This window comes from Natator depressus, chromosome 8 (assembly GCF_965152275.1).
Source record: "Natator depressus isolate rNatDep1 chromosome 8, rNatDep2.hap1, whole genome shotgun sequence".
Taxonomy (NCBI): domain Eukaryota; kingdom Metazoa; phylum Chordata; order Testudines; family Cheloniidae; genus Natator; species Natator depressus.
The window spans coordinates 92,436,153-92,451,650 of NC_134241.1; the positions used below are offsets into that span (position 1 = coordinate 92,436,153).

The following is a 15,498-nucleotide window of genomic DNA, read 5'->3' on the forward strand; positions in this document are numbered from 1 at the left end:
GTAAACCGTTCTGTCAGGGCTGAAAGGTTCACCATCTAGTTGCAGAGATCAGTGTTACTGCACAAAGTAGACCTGTGTACTTCAGACTTGAAGGAGGCAAAATCATTTCCATTAGATTGTCTCATAAAGAATTTAAGGCTTGCTGCCTGAGATAACACTGTTTATACACAAGGCTGCCTTCGTATCTTTTATCTTTGGGTCTCTCCTGGGGTCATAATGATTCCAACGGTCACTCCCCATAAGAAGATAGGCTGTTGTGGATAAAGCAGTACATGTGAGGGGAGGGATAGCTTAGTGGTTTGAGCATTGGCCTGCTAAACCCAGGGTTGTGAGTTCAATCCTTGAGGGGTCCATTTAGGGATTTGGGGCAGAAATTGGGGATTGGTCCTGCTTTGAGCAGGGGGTTGGACTAGATGACCTCCTGAGGTCCCTTCCAATCCTGATATTCTATGATTCTATGAATGGATGCATTGTGCATTGAGATGTACTGTTGGCTTGTAAATATGAAAGAACAGAGAAAGTGAAGAAAGTCTTCTCCACCCACTCTAAGAGGATGACGTTAGTATCCGGGGAGCACATTTTCAGTGGTTTACAGTTAATAATAGCATTCTTAGATGCCGCTGTGAGCAAAAGACTGGCACACAATGGGCAATGTAGAAAAGGCTGTGTAGAAAAATATCTTAGACTCTTCAGCATAGTTTTTAACATGTAGTGTGAACAAATAGTGCTAATTAATTTAAAAAAGTTTATAAGGATTATATGGGAGTAATATTCTTACCTTCTCTTTCCTTTCCTTGCATACTTTTTATTTATTTTCCTTTCTTTCTGTGTGCTTATGATCTTGTTTATCTTTATCTCATGTTTTATAGAATATAAGTAATATTAGAAGATAAAATATTAATATTATGTGTATGTCCCTTCTCATCATAATAAAAATACAACAAGGAAGAAGTCACAGGCAGCTGGAATTCCTTAGAACTTAGACTGACACCAGTTCAAAAATATTTCCTTTTCCTTTTTTATATTTTATATACATACATACATACATATATACATAATTTTCTTAGACTAAGTAAAGTGTTGAAATTGCTGGCATCATCTATTGGTGAAAGTGTAGAACTACAAATTATTTTTAACACTGTACACCCACATTTCTCGAAGTGTGGAACTTGCCCCCTTCAAGGACTTTTCATGGGTCAGACGTCTTAATTGTTCTTCAGCATCTCAGTAAGTCTTCAGTGTTTGTGATTGCAGGGAAAGACTTCAAAATGTGCCTCAGGTACAAATGGTGTGGCAATGTCTGCCTGAATCTGAATAGACCCTGAAACAGTAGCTCCAATGTGTGAATTGTCCCATTCATTTTAATGGGCATTAACTCAACTGCCAGTAATAATCCTTTAAATGTAAATATTGTTAACCATTTCATTGTTCCCAGAGCATGTAAGAAAAGAGAGAAAGTATCATATTATGAAGGTCTGTATCAGTATTTGCTAAAGTATGGGGTGTGTCCCTCCAGCATGTGAACAATTACTGGAGCAGGGTGTATGGAAAATGTCTGCATTAAGATGGTTAGCCTTTCAACAACACACAGTGAGGTTAAAAGGGGAGTGTGATTGGTTTCAGTTTCTTGCAGGGAAGTTTGCTAAATGTGGTGGTATGCTATACTAAAGAAATTATTTTTACTTTTCTACTAAAAACTTGTTAAACGTAGGGCTTGTCTACCCTGGCACTTAACAGCGCTGCAACTTTCTTGCTCAGTTGTGTCCAAAAACACCCCCCTGAGCGCTGCAAGTTTCAGCGCTGTAACGTGCCAGTATAGAGAGTGTACCAGCGCTGGAAGCCACGCTCCTCGTGCATGTGGTTTTTTTAGAGTGCTGGGAGAGCTGTCTCCCAGAGCTGTGCTGTGACTGCACAAGCTGCGGGAGTGCTTTAACGTTGCCAGTGAAGATGTGCCCATAATTACACATGAATGACCATACCGGGTGAGACTTATTGGTCCTTCCAGCCCAGTATCTTGTCTTTCAACAGTGGCTGGTGCCAGGTGCTTCAATGGACAGGAACAGATGACAAGTTGTCATCCAGTCCCAGCTTCTGGCAGTCAGAGGTTTAGGGACACCCACAGCATGGGGTTGCATCCCAGACCATCCTGGCTAATAGCCATGGCTGGACCTATCCTCTATGAACTTATCTAATTCTTTTTTGAACCCAGTTATACTTCTGACCTTCACTATCACCCATGGCAACGCTTTGCACAGGGTGACTCTGTTGTGGGAAGGAGTACCTCCTTACGTTGGTTTTAAACCTGCTGCCTATTAATTTCATTGGGTGACCCCTGGTTCTTTTGTTATGTGAAGGGGTAAACAACACTTCCTCATTCACTTTCTCTGCACCATTCATGATTTTCCAGACCTTTATCATACCCCCCCCCCAGTCATCTCTTTTCTTAGCTGAACAGTTCCTAGTCTTTTTAATCTCTCCTCATAAGGAAGCTGTTCCAGACCCCTAATCACTTTTTTTGCCCTTCTCTGCACATTTTCCTATTTGTATATATCTTTTTTTGAGATGGGGTGACCAGAACAGCACACAGTTTTCAAAGTGTGGGGATACTATGGATTTATACAGTGGCATTATGGTATTTTCAGTCTTATTGTCTGTCCCTTTCCTATGGTTCCTAACATTCTGTTATCTTTTTTTCACTGTCACTGCACATTGGGCAGACAATTTCAAAGAACTATGCATGATGACACCAAGATCTCTTTTTTGAGTGGAAACAGCTAATTTAGACCCCACCATTTTGTCTGTATAGTTGAGGTTATGTTTTCCAATGTGCGTTACTTTGCACTGATTAGCGTAGAAAATTGTTCTACTGTTGTGGCTTTAAATATTTCAAGTGAAAAATATTTCTCTAGTTTCATGTCCGATATTGTTATTTAAGAATAGTTTGGAGATAAATGTATTCACTATGGACCAGATGGCGCCATGTGGCTTCATATCCAGAGATGTGAATCTTTGTCTGCCCTTGCAGAAGAGGAAGTCAGCTGACTGATGTATCACTCCTTTCCCCCAGCCCCAGAGAGATCTGTGAGTGTGTGAGAGAGTGAAAGGTCCTGGGAAAGGTACAGCCACCACCTTACCCTTATGAAGAATCCACTTGGAAATTAATGCAGCTTGATAACTCATGACTGGAGCATCTTCTCTGCTGGGGTAGTCCATAGGCAACAACTGGCAGGGCAGACCTGTTAGAATGAATCTTATCAGGAGGCATCACAGTCCCCCCCCCCCTTGGAGGGACCCATAGAATTTAGTGGCCAAATCTACCCACTTGGCAGAACTATAGGAAACTCTCTGAGAGAAACCTCAGTGTTTCTTGATCTGCGTCTGGGTTTTTCCATAGAGGAGAGTTACTTGAGCCTATAAAAAGAGTTACCGTAGTGTGTAAATCAATGGATAAAGGTGATGGTTTTTAATGTGAAAGGAGTCACATTAATTTTCAGCATACAGTAGAACTGCAGATGAGTAATGTGCTTACCTGTGAACACCAAGTCAGATGTTGGGCTCAGTGTACGGTGTACTTCTGACTCTGAGAGTTTTGGGGTTATTGTCAATAATGGCTGCCTGAAAGTGATTTTGTTTTTTAAAGAACCTCAATGAAAAGTTTTTGCCCATATACTATTTCTGTGTTCTACTAGAAAGAGCTCATGAGGTCTGCTTGGTGGTTTCAAAACAATATGCAACATTTACAAAGAAATATCCTGGTTTGGACACCCAGAAAAACGGTTTTCAAAAGAAATAAAATTAATCATTTAAAAGAATGGAGCCTTTTTTTTTAAAAAAAGCATTTCTTACCATTTTTATCTCTCAAGACTTCAAATCAACAGGATGTCACAGCCCATTTCAAAAGTATAACATGGAAGAAAATCTAGAAAAAACAGCCCACGATATAAGAGAGTGAAGAGTAAAAGATTCTGTCCACCCTAAGTATGGTGTGCTATTAACATATAGTATTTTGTTCATCAGAACGACTTTCAAACTGGAATTATTGATGATTAAATGTACCACCCATCCACTTTCTGTTGGGTGCAGAATGCAGCTTTTATAACTGCTAACTCACATGCACAACAATTTAACAGTGTGCTAATCAATTGAATGGGCTAAATCTTTTAAACATTAGGGTTGGGATTTTCAAACACACTGGATCTTGTGACATTTCAGCCCCATGTATGATTCCCTGGAGCATTAATATAATCTGTAGACAAACTAATAATGAATTTTGTACAAACAAATCAGAGGTTCTGAAATACAAATACTAGAGGCCATTCACACCCTTGCTGTCCACCACAAACTTTTTTTTAAAGAATTGCTTCTGAGACTGTGCAGTGCAGGCAGGTGAGACAATTCACTGTAATGGAGACTTCAGGCTTCTGCTGCAATATAATTCATTTATATCTGGTGAAAACTTTCCCATGCTTTTCTTCCTTGCATTTTGTTAGGATGTGATTATCTAACACCTGTTCATGCTTAGAGGCTCATTTGCTGGCACTTAACATTAAAAAGGTTGAAGAGCAGTTTTTAAACTAAGAGATGGGGGAAAGCCGATTGCTGCAGAGGCGCACATGGGTCGGTCAGAGACTTCTCTTAGAGGAGAGTCTATTGATAGAGATTCTCTAGGTTTTAGTCAGGAGAGGAGATGGAAGAGGATAAAGTATGGGCCAGATCAGACGAGACACATTCACATAAAGAATCTGACACATCAGAAAAGGGCAGACAGATAAACAGTGACAAGTTTTTAAAGTGTGTGTACACAAATGCTAGAAGTCTAAATAATAAGATGGGTGAACTAGAGTGCCTCATGTTAAAGGAGGATATTGATGTAATAGGCATCACAGAAACCTGGTGGAGTGAGGACAATCAATGGGACACAATCATTCCGGGGTACAAAATATATCGGAAGGACAGAACAGGTCATGCGGTGCAGGGGGAGTGGCACTATATCTGAAAGGAAATGTAGAATCAAATGAAATAAAAATCTCAAGTGAATCCACATTTTCCATAGAATCTCTATGGATAGTAATTCCATGCTCTAATAAGAATATAACAGTAGGGATCTATTATCGGCCACCTGACCAGGACAGCGATAGTGACGATGAAATGCTAAGGGAGATTAGAGAGGCTATGAAAATAAAAAACTCAGTAATAGTGAGGGATTTCAATTATCTGCATATTGACTGGGTACATGTCACCTCAGGACAAAATGCAAAGACAAAATTTCTCAATACTTTAAATGACTGTTTCTTGGAGCAGCTGGTACAGGAACCCACAAGGGGAGAGGCAACTCTCGATGTAGTCCTGACTGGAGCGCAGGATCTGGTCCAAGAGGTAACTGTAACTGGACTGCTTGGAAATAGTGACCATAATATAATAACATTTAACATTCCTGTGGTGGGAAGAACACCTCAACAGCCCAACACTGTGGCATTTAATTTCAGAAAGGGGAACTATGCAAAAATGAGGTTAGTTAAACAGAAATTAAAAGGTACAGTGACTAGAGTAAAATCCCTGCAAGCTGCATGGACACTTTTCAAAGACACCATAATAGAGGCTCAACTTAAATGTATACCCCAAATTAAAAAAACACAGTAAAAGAACTAAAAAAGAGCCACCGTGGCTTAACAACCATGAAAAAGAAGCAGTGAGAGATAAAAAGACATCTTTTAAAAAGTGGAAGTCAAATCCTAGTGAGGTAAATAGAAAGGAGCATAAACACTCCCAAATTAAATGTAAAAATGTAATAAGAAAAGCCAAAAAGGAGTTTGAAGAACAGCTAGCCAAAAACTCAAAAGGTAATAACAAAATGTTTTTTAAGTACATCAGAAGCAGGAAGCCTGCTAAACAACCAGTGAGGCCCCTGGACGCTCGAGATGCAAAAGGAGCACTTAAAGATGATAAAGTCATTGCAGAGAAACTAAATGAATTTGTTGCTTCAGTCTTCACTACTGAGGATGTTAGGGAGGTTCCCAAACCTGAGCCGTCTTTTGTAGGTGACAAATCTGAGGAATTGTCACAGAGTGAAGTGTCACTAGAGGAGGTTTTGGAATTAATTGAGAAACTTAACAGTAACAAGTCACTGGGACCAGATGGCATTCACCCAAGAGTTCTGAAAGAACTCAAATGTGAAATTGCGGAACTATTAACTATGGTTTGTAACCTGTCCTTTAAATCAGCTACTGTACCCAATGACTGGAAGATAGCTAATGTAATGCCAATATTTAAGATGGGCTCTAGAGGTGATCCTGGCAATTACAGACCGGTAAGTCTAACTTCAGTACTGGGCAAATTAATTAAAACAGTAGTAAAGAATAAAATGGTCAGACACATAGAAGAACATAAATTGTTGCGCAAAAGTCAACATGGTTTCTGTAAAGGGAGATTATGTCTTACTGATCTATTAGAGTTCTTTGAGGGGGTCAACAAACATGTGGACAAGGGGGATCGTGTGGACATAGTGTACTTAGATTTCCAGAAAACCTTTGACAAAGTCCCTCACCAAAGGCTCTTACGTAAATTAAGTTAAATGGGATAAGAGGGAAGATCCTTTCATGGATTGAGAACTGGGAACAAAGGGTAGGAATAAATTTTCAGATAATTTTCAGAATGCAGAGGAGTAACTAGTGGTGTTCCCCGAGGGTCAGTCTTAGGACCAATCAACTTATTCATAAATGATCTGGAGATGGGGTGAACAGTGAGGTGGCAAAGTTTGCAGATGATACTAAACTGCTCAAAATAGTTAAGACCAAAGCAGACTGTGAAAAACTTCAAAAAGATCTCACAAAACTAAGTGATTGGGCAACAAAATGGCAAATGACATTTAATGTGGATAAATGTAAAGTAAAGCACATTGGGAAAAAATAACCCCAACTATACGTACAATATGATGGGGGCTAATTTAGCTACAACCAATCAGGGGAAAGATCTTGGAGTCATCGTGGATAGTTCTCTGAAGACATCCATGCGGCGTGCAGCGGCGGTCAAAAAAGCAAACAGGATGTTAGGAATCATTAAAAAAGGGATAGAGAATAAGACGGAGAATATCTTATTGCCCTTATATAAATCAATGGTACGCCCACATCTTGAATACTGCATACAGATGTGGTCCCCTCATCGCAAACAAGATATATTGGCATTAGAAAAGGTTCAGAAAAGGGCAACTAAAATGATTAAGGGTTTGGAAGGGATGCCATATCAGGAGAGATTAAAGAGGCTAGGACTTTTCAGCTTGGAAAAGAGGAGACTAAGGGGGGATATGATAGAGGTATATAAAATCATGAGTGGTGTGGAGAAAGTGAATAAGAAAAAGTTATTTACTTGTTCCCATAATATAAGAACTAGGGGCCAACAAATGAAATTAGTGGGTAGCAGGTTTAAAACAAATAAAAGGAAGTTCTTCACTCAGCGGACAATCAACCTGTGGAACTCTTGCCTGAGGAGGTTGTGAAGACTAGGACTATAACAGGGTTTAAAAGAGAACTGGATAAATTAATGGAGGTTAAGTCCATTAATGGCTATTAGCCAGGATGGGTAAGGAATGGTGTCCCTAGCATCCGTTTGTCAGAAGGTGGAGATGGATGGCAGGAGAGAGATCATTAGATCATTACCTGTTAGGTTCTCTCCCTCTGGGGCACCTGGCATTGGCCACTGACAGTAGACAGGATACTGGGCTGAATGGACCTTTCGTCTGACCCAGTATGGCCATTCTTATGTTCTTATCCAAATTTAAAACTTTGGGTATTAGATGACTCCTGTGATGTCAGTGAGATTGGCTTTTCCCTGCCATTAGGTAATCCTAATATATTGTTGATTATGATGAATAAATGAATATTTTACTCACAAAGTTACTCACCCTAGGTGACTGACTGGTTAAATAGAATTTTATGAGGCTGTTTTACCATACCAATTTTATGCTTCAGTACAACATCATCTTTCTTATACCTGAGTAATGCTTGAAACTTCAGAAGGCCATTGTTGTGCATCTGCAGATCTTTCCTCCATATAGAAAGCTGGGATTGAGTGACCTGCGAGGTAGCTTTTCAGCACATTCATTTGACTTGTAAAAAGCTCTCGTCCTCCATGGAGTCCTTCAGGGCTGTAAGCCATCCGTTTTCTTATGTGTGACCTGTGTGATTTCATGTGTCTTGTGTGAGAGCAGACTCTTAGGAAAAGTAGCAGGCCAATGGGTGGCTTGCTGTGGACCTTCATGGGTTTTTGCTTATGCATTTGGGTCCCTTCCATTCTTGACTGTGGGATTAAATTTTAATAAACCATAACATTAAAACTGACTGATCTATACAACTAATTAAAATGAGGCAGGTAAGAAAAATGCATCTGTCTCTGAAGCTGATCCCTAGGGAAAAAAAATCTTCCAATCAAATAGCATGTGAAGAAGATTCAGAATGAAATCTTCCTTGGGTGGTAGAGCATGGCGCTATCTCAGGATTACCTGACACTTTTTCCTGTGGTCTTTTCTCCACTTGAAGCTTCTCCAGCATCAGGCTCTGAACAGTTGTAATCAGAAAATGCATAATTTAATAGAGGGTTGTCCCTTGCAGAAAAAAAATAGTATAATAATCCTGTAATTAGAGGCTGTATCTTAAAACATGCACATAAGGGGTCTGGATTAAGGTTGCACAGGCAAGTTTGAAAAAGTTTTTTATTACTTGTTTTTATGTTAAAGGCCAAATTCTGCTTTCTGATAAGTACACCCTATTCCCACTGATTTCCGTTGCAGACCTGAAGAAAGACCTGCCCCTCACACATGGTTGATGGCCTGCGTGGAGAGTACTGAGATTGGAGTGTGTGGACTCCCTCTGTAGGGACCTGAGCACAGGGTGGATTGTATCTCGGGTGCTACTCCCCACTTCTGCGTGGTTACAGGTGAGTTCTGTGTGCACTGTATGAAAACAGATGAAAAAGAGCACCATCTATAGGGGCACAATTCTAAGTCTTTTCAAAATCCTGAACTGATTTGTTAATTCATACTTCCTGGATACAGTTTTCAAAAATGGCCATGTAGCTTAGGAGTCTAAGTCCCAATGACTTTCAGTGGGACTTCGGCCCCTTCGGTACATCTGCACTGCAAAACAAACAAACAAACAAACAACAAACAAACAAAAAAATCCACTGCGTCAGCAAGTCTCAGAGCCTGAGTCAGCTGACTTGGGCTCGCTGGGCTTATGCTACAAGGCAAAAAAAAAAATGGGACTAAAGACGTTCAGGCTGAGGCTGGAGCCCAGGCTCGGAAACTCAGTGATGAGGGGAGCATCTCAGAGTTCGGGCTGTAGCCCACATGGGAATATGTGGCTCTTTTGAGCCCTGTGGTGCCAGCTTGAGTCAATTGAACTGGGCTCTGAGACCTGCTGCCCCAGGGTTTGTTTTTTTTCCCCCTGCAGTGTAGACATGCCCTATGATTCCCAGTGTCTTAGAATGGCTTGTTTGTGTCATTTTCCTTATAGTTAGGGCCCTGCCAAATTCATGGCCATGAAAAATGCATCGCGGACCATGAAATCTGGTCCCCCCCTGTGAAATCTGGACTTTTTTGTGCTTTTACCCTACTCTATACAGATTTCATGGAGACCAGCGTTTCTCAAATTTGGGGTCCTCACCCAAAAGGAAGTAGCAGGGGGGTTGCAAGGTTATTTTAGGGGGTTGCGGTATTGCTGCCCTTAATTCTGCACTGCTGTCTTCAGAGCTGGGTGGCTGGAGAGTGGCGGCTTTTGGCTGAGAGCCCAGCTCTGCAGGCAGCAGTGCAGAAGTAAGGGTGGCAATACCATACCATGCCATCCTTACTTCTGCACTGCTGCTGGCGGTGGCTCTGCCTTCAGAGCTGGGATCCCAGCCGGCAGCTGCCGCTCTCCAGCTGCCCGACTCTGAAGGCAGCGCCGCCGCCAGCAGCAGCACAGAAGTAATGGTAGCAGTACCACAACTCCCCCCTACAATAGCATTGCAATCCCCCCCCTCCACAACTCCTTTTTGGGTCAGGACCCCTACAATTACAGCACTGTGAAATTTCAGATTTAAATAGCTGAAATCATGAAATCTGCCCTTTTAAAAATCCTATGACCGTGAAATTGACCAAAATGGACCGTGAATTTGGTAGGGCCCTAATTACAGTTTTTGTGAGGGTCTTTCTTTTCTTTTTTCTTTTCCCCCCTTTCCCTTCTCTTCTCACAAAAACAATACCTTCAAGTAATGAGCAATCTGAGGTAATTCAAGGCTGATTTTAGATCAGAGTGGTAAGTTTTACTCTTGATATACATACTGTGACAGGGTCGAGCCAGATGGCTATAGGAGAGTAATAGAAGGCAGATATATTAGCCCCAGGCTAAGTAGGTCCCTTTTCCCTGGGTAAGGTCACAGGGAAGGTTCCAGAACAATCAGGAACCTTCTCGAGACAATTAAGACAGGCTGATTAGAACACGTGCAGCCAATCAAGAAGCTGCTAGAATCAAGTAAGGCAGGCTAATCAGGGCACCTGGGTTTTTAAAAGGAGCTCACTTCAATTTGTGGTGTGTGTGTGAGGAGCTGGGCGGAAGAGGCACTAGGAGCTGAGAGTGAGAACATGGACTGTTGGAGGACTGAGGTGTACAAGCATTATCAGACACCAGGAGGAAGGTCCTGTGGTGAGGATAAAGAAGGTGTTGGGAGGAGGCCATGGGGAAGTAGCCCAGGGAGTTGTAGCTGTCGCACAGCTTTTCCAGGAGGCACTCTAGACAGCTGCATTCCACAGGGCCCTGGGCTGGAACCTGGAGTAGAGGGCGGGCCCGGGTTCCCCCCAAATCCTCCCAACTCGTGGTCACACACAGGAGGAGTCGACCTGGACTGTGGGTTCAGAAAAACGGCCAAGCTGAGGGCTGCCGTGAAGCTCTAAGGGGAGCAAATCCGCCAATAAGACAAGACCCACCCAAGGTAGAGCAGGAACTTTGTCACAATACATACACACAATTTCACTGAACTTTCATGGGAGCTAAACATACATGCGTACACATGCACACTGAGAACACAAGGCCTCAGACCTATGCAATTATGCAGCCGCCTATACTGCTGTATAATTTCCCTGTTTTTCAGATACAGCACAACTCCACCATTTTGCTGTCATAGTTTCTCCTTTTGCCATTCTGTGTGCTTTTGTGGGGATCAATAGCTCCACAGAGCAGAAAGCCATGGGAGGCTGCATGGTTCAGGGATTCTGTGTTCCTGAGTCGTACGGTCAATGGCTTAAGCAACTGAAGAGTATGCAAGGAGGATAGGGAGATTTCTCATTAGAAGGTACCTGCTTAGGACTCTGTTGGGTGGGCCTTTGCTCCAGGGGGTAGAAGTGGTAGAAAATCCTGTGGGTGACTTAGACTGGAAAAAAGGGTGCAGTAGATCAGGGAGCCAGTGAGGAGCAGAAGGGTCTGAGGGAGGCATTATATCAGCTTTTCAGCAAGGAGCCATTATAATGAAGATGAGGTGGTCTTCTTCATATAAAATGCAAAGAACCTGATCCAGAGATCACTGATATCAATGGATATACTCTCAGTGATTTTGCAGGGCTCTGGAACACGTCTGAAGCACACTGAAGGCAGTGGGGACAGAATTTCACCCGTACAGTTTTCTCTAGAGTCAGGGCTCAGTGATGTGTAGAGGATTTGAGATGAGATGGGGGAGACATGAAGACTAATCCAGCCTGACAGGTGGGAGCTCTTGTGAAACTGGATTGGTTTCCACACCAAGAACTTTAAGTGAATAAAGGCCATGGGGCTTTGCCAGCCATGCATGTGGCTAGAATGCTTAGGCAGCAACGGGATGAGATAAAGCTGGAATGTCAGACTTAATTTCCTTGCTTTTGTTGTTTGTGTCAAAATCTTAATGTTACTTAAATATCTATCGTGCAGTAATTTAAACATGATTTACCACAGGTTTTCATAGCAAGTGGTGCATTATTAATGAGAACATAATGGGAATAGCTTCTGCTATTTACCAGCCATATCAGGTGTTGTCCTCAATTCTCAGAATTAATGGCATATGAAAGAGACTTCCATCCTTTTCTCTCATGATCCTCCAGACTGTAAGACCTTTTTAACTCATAGGCTTTGTTTAAGTATGAACTACGTTCCACAAGAAAGACAGATTGGGGAGGGTGGATACAATTAAATAAAAAATAGTTCTGTTATTTATCAAACATTGTTAGAAACTGTGATGTGCAACCACAAAGCCAGATGAGTAGGGAGTTACCTTTTGCAGGGAGCAAGGGGTCGGGGTGCTAGGGCTGTGACAGAAATCTGTGCTTTGGAGTAGCTAAGTTACAAAGAATGTTTGTAGTTCTTATAATTACATGTACGAGTTTTGTGGTGTCCTTAGGTTGTTCTTTAGGTCCTATAGAACATTACAGAATATTCTTACCTGGAGAGGTCTGGAGTAAGTCTAGAAAAATCTTCCCAGATCTTTATTAATTCCTCATATACATTCAGATTGTACTATCAATGCAGTAGTTAAATCACCCCCCTCTTCTCCAACCATTCTTTTGTATATTTTTAGGGAGTTGATGATTATGTTCTGGAAATATCTTGGTCTTGTTACTGGTTTAGACTTAACAGTTTAGACAGATGTATTCTGCTTGTTCCAGGGAATAAGACAGAAAAATGCATTTCTACCATTCTAGTTAATAGATCAGGGAAGTAATTTGCAGATGTGGTAACAATGGGTCTTATATAATAGAACAAACTGCATAGGTAATTCATGAGGAAGATAAACCTGTATTGTTAAGATTTTCACATTTTACTCTTATTTGTAAGCTGTATATTGCTCTCCTGTGCTTTCCACCATTAAGTACTAATGGTATTGCATTAGTAAAAAGCACCAGTATCTTGATTGGCTCTGCAAAAATGTACACAGAGGCAAATAACCTATTTTACGGTGTTATGGTGAACTGTGTTATTTGTTTATAACTATTAACTTAGCTTATCACTCTGGGTGCTACATATCGTTAAAATTTAACCACCACTCTGCATCACTGGGGTTATGGAGGCTGGACTGAGGGAGAAAAGGGAAACAGCAAAATGACTGGCAGTTAGGTACTTAAATCAGGCAACATACTGATTTATTTGTTTTAAGGAACATAAGGGGACAGGAACATAAGGTGAAATGAGGGTAGCTGTTTTTGTAACTAAGATGCACAGATCAGTCATTAGCTGTAAAGGTCATAGATGCAAATCAAAATAGTTTTTGAGAATGCTAGCATACTCGAAAATGACTTACTATCCACAATGTATATAGTCATTCTGAAACTTACATGATATCAGGGCTCTGTTAAGTTTACACAAAGAATAAGGCGAGAATCATTTTTGTTAAAACACTTTGACTGCAAGAGAACTGCATATGAAGTATACAAAAATTCAGAGGAAGGGCATTACAAGTTCTTTATCAGCAGCAGGTTGTCTTGTAGCTTGAAATATTTTAATCATAAACAGGGCCCTTATATGTTGCTTTCTAGTACATGTAAATTGTAATGTTGGCTGCCAGACAAATGTGTCACAGTCTTACCTACATGCCAGAACAGGAGGCCTGAGTCTCTTTGTATTTAGTGGTGGAAATGCTAATGGTGTGGTTCTTAGCTAAAGTACAAATCCTAGAGAAACCACTGACAGTTTTATATGACCACTTCATAAGTATTTATTTGCATGCCTGATATTTATTTGTGATATTTTTTTTTGTGGGGGCGGGGAGGTCAGACAGTAAATACTGGTTTTCACTGCCAACATCAGGAGATTTCACAAGGGATAAAACTGCATTTCTCCTAACTTTTTTGAGGGTTAACTTTGTCCATTTAGTAACTATAGCCACATTTTTTGGTCTTTATCAGTTTTTCACCTGTGGAAACTGCCTCTCCTCCCCCCCACGCACTGAAAACAGTGAACACTGACGATTATGTGATATTTGTATGAAACTTTAACTTCATATGCAGTTTCTCCAGTGGTGAGATTTATTTATTTTCATAATCCTAAATGGCTCCTGAGCTCCTAAAAGTGGTGTGAAGTCTTCAGGAAGCAAACAGATTAGGCCCTTCTGGTATTTTAAACCTCCAGAGGACACTAAAAATCTTTGCTCAACAGTGGTCACCATTTTTGAAGAGTGATGCAATCTGTTTATCAGGATTGGTTTACTTGGGCAAGCCTACTAAGGTCTGGCCTATTTTATATTCTTGTTACTTCAGGATTGAAGTTGTTACAACAGTTTCACAAGTTGTATACAATTAAACACAGCTGGAATGCAGCCACCTGTGAAAAACAGAAATACATTAGAGGATCTTTCCATAAAATACATTGATTGGAGTGGGGTCTTTTTCAGTGTCTCACAGATGACTTCTTGCCTCACAGGGTCCAGTCTAGAGCTCAGACAAGGGGAATATTCTTCTCTCATGTGTAGGATAATAGAGGCACACACAGGTGAATACGAATTCATATTTATTTTGATGAGCATCCGGGTTGCTGAGACCTGTCCCTCTCCTACTTTTCGGCTGTGCAAGCGTGCTCTCTCCCAGACCAAGAGGCAGCAGGAACAGTGGCAGGGTGTGTGGTCACACACTGGTGATCATGAGGGAAGTGGGGGAGGGAGGAAGAGAGGGAAGAGATGCTGGACAGGTAGCTGGGGATAACAGGGAATACGAAGCTCATTTCAAAGAGCTCTTTTCCTGGTCTCCTTTCTTCTGGACTGCCCCACAACTCCCCAGCACAGAGAGTTGTTTTAAAACGTGTTAGTGTATTGTGTTACTTGGCCCACTCTGGCAAGCCAACCTGTCTTCTGTGTCAGTGGAACTGCTGCTGGGTTAGTTTCAGTGACCTTACTGGGCTTGGCCGTAGATATTTTATGCTGAATCAGCTCATTGTAGATATTCATGTGTGTTTATTAGATGACATTTAACTAGCTAAATAAAATATACATTAGCAGTTATTTATCTAGCTGTTTAAATAGCCCATAATAAATGTACATGGGTATCTACAGTGGCCTACAATGATTTCTTTCTATGGCTTACTCGTGGGGGGGTGGCAAGGGCAGGGGGAGGGGAATGTGGGAGTGAGGGGAGGGGGATGGAGAAGAAAAGGGGTTAGGGGAATCGCGGGATAAAGAGGAGCCCAGCATGCGGCATCCCCTCAGTAGCAGCAGGGGCTTCCCCATTAAGCAGGCCCATTGAACCTTCACCTGACAAGCCCTACCCCCCCTACACCTGGACTCCTTTGCTGAGCCCCCACACCCAGACCCCCACCCCATCAAGCCCCACTCCCCCAGCATCTGGGCCCCCTGCCAAGCCCCATCTCCCCACATCCAGACCTCCCTGCTGAGCCCCAACCACCTTCACCTGGATCCCCTGCAGAGTCCCATTGCCCACACCTGGAACCCCCCAACGAGCCCCTGTGCATCCAGATCTCACACTGAGCCACCCGCACCCAGAATGCCCCACACATAAAC

General features: G+C 41.9%; 1 protein-coding gene across 11 annotated transcripts in view; it reads left to right on the forward strand.

Annotated features, from left to right (window-relative positions):
- Nucleotides 1-15,498, forward strand: part of DAB1 (DAB adaptor protein 1) — a 665,352-nt gene that overhangs the window by 425,138 nt on the left and 224,716 nt on the right. For all 11 annotated transcript variants that reach the window (XM_074961667.1, XM_074961662.1, XM_074961656.1 and 8 more), the window contains one exon: nt 8,783-8,928. The gene's annotated coding sequence lies outside the window, so the exon portion shown is untranslated. The remainder of the gene's footprint in view (nt 1-8,782; nt 8,929-15,498) is intronic.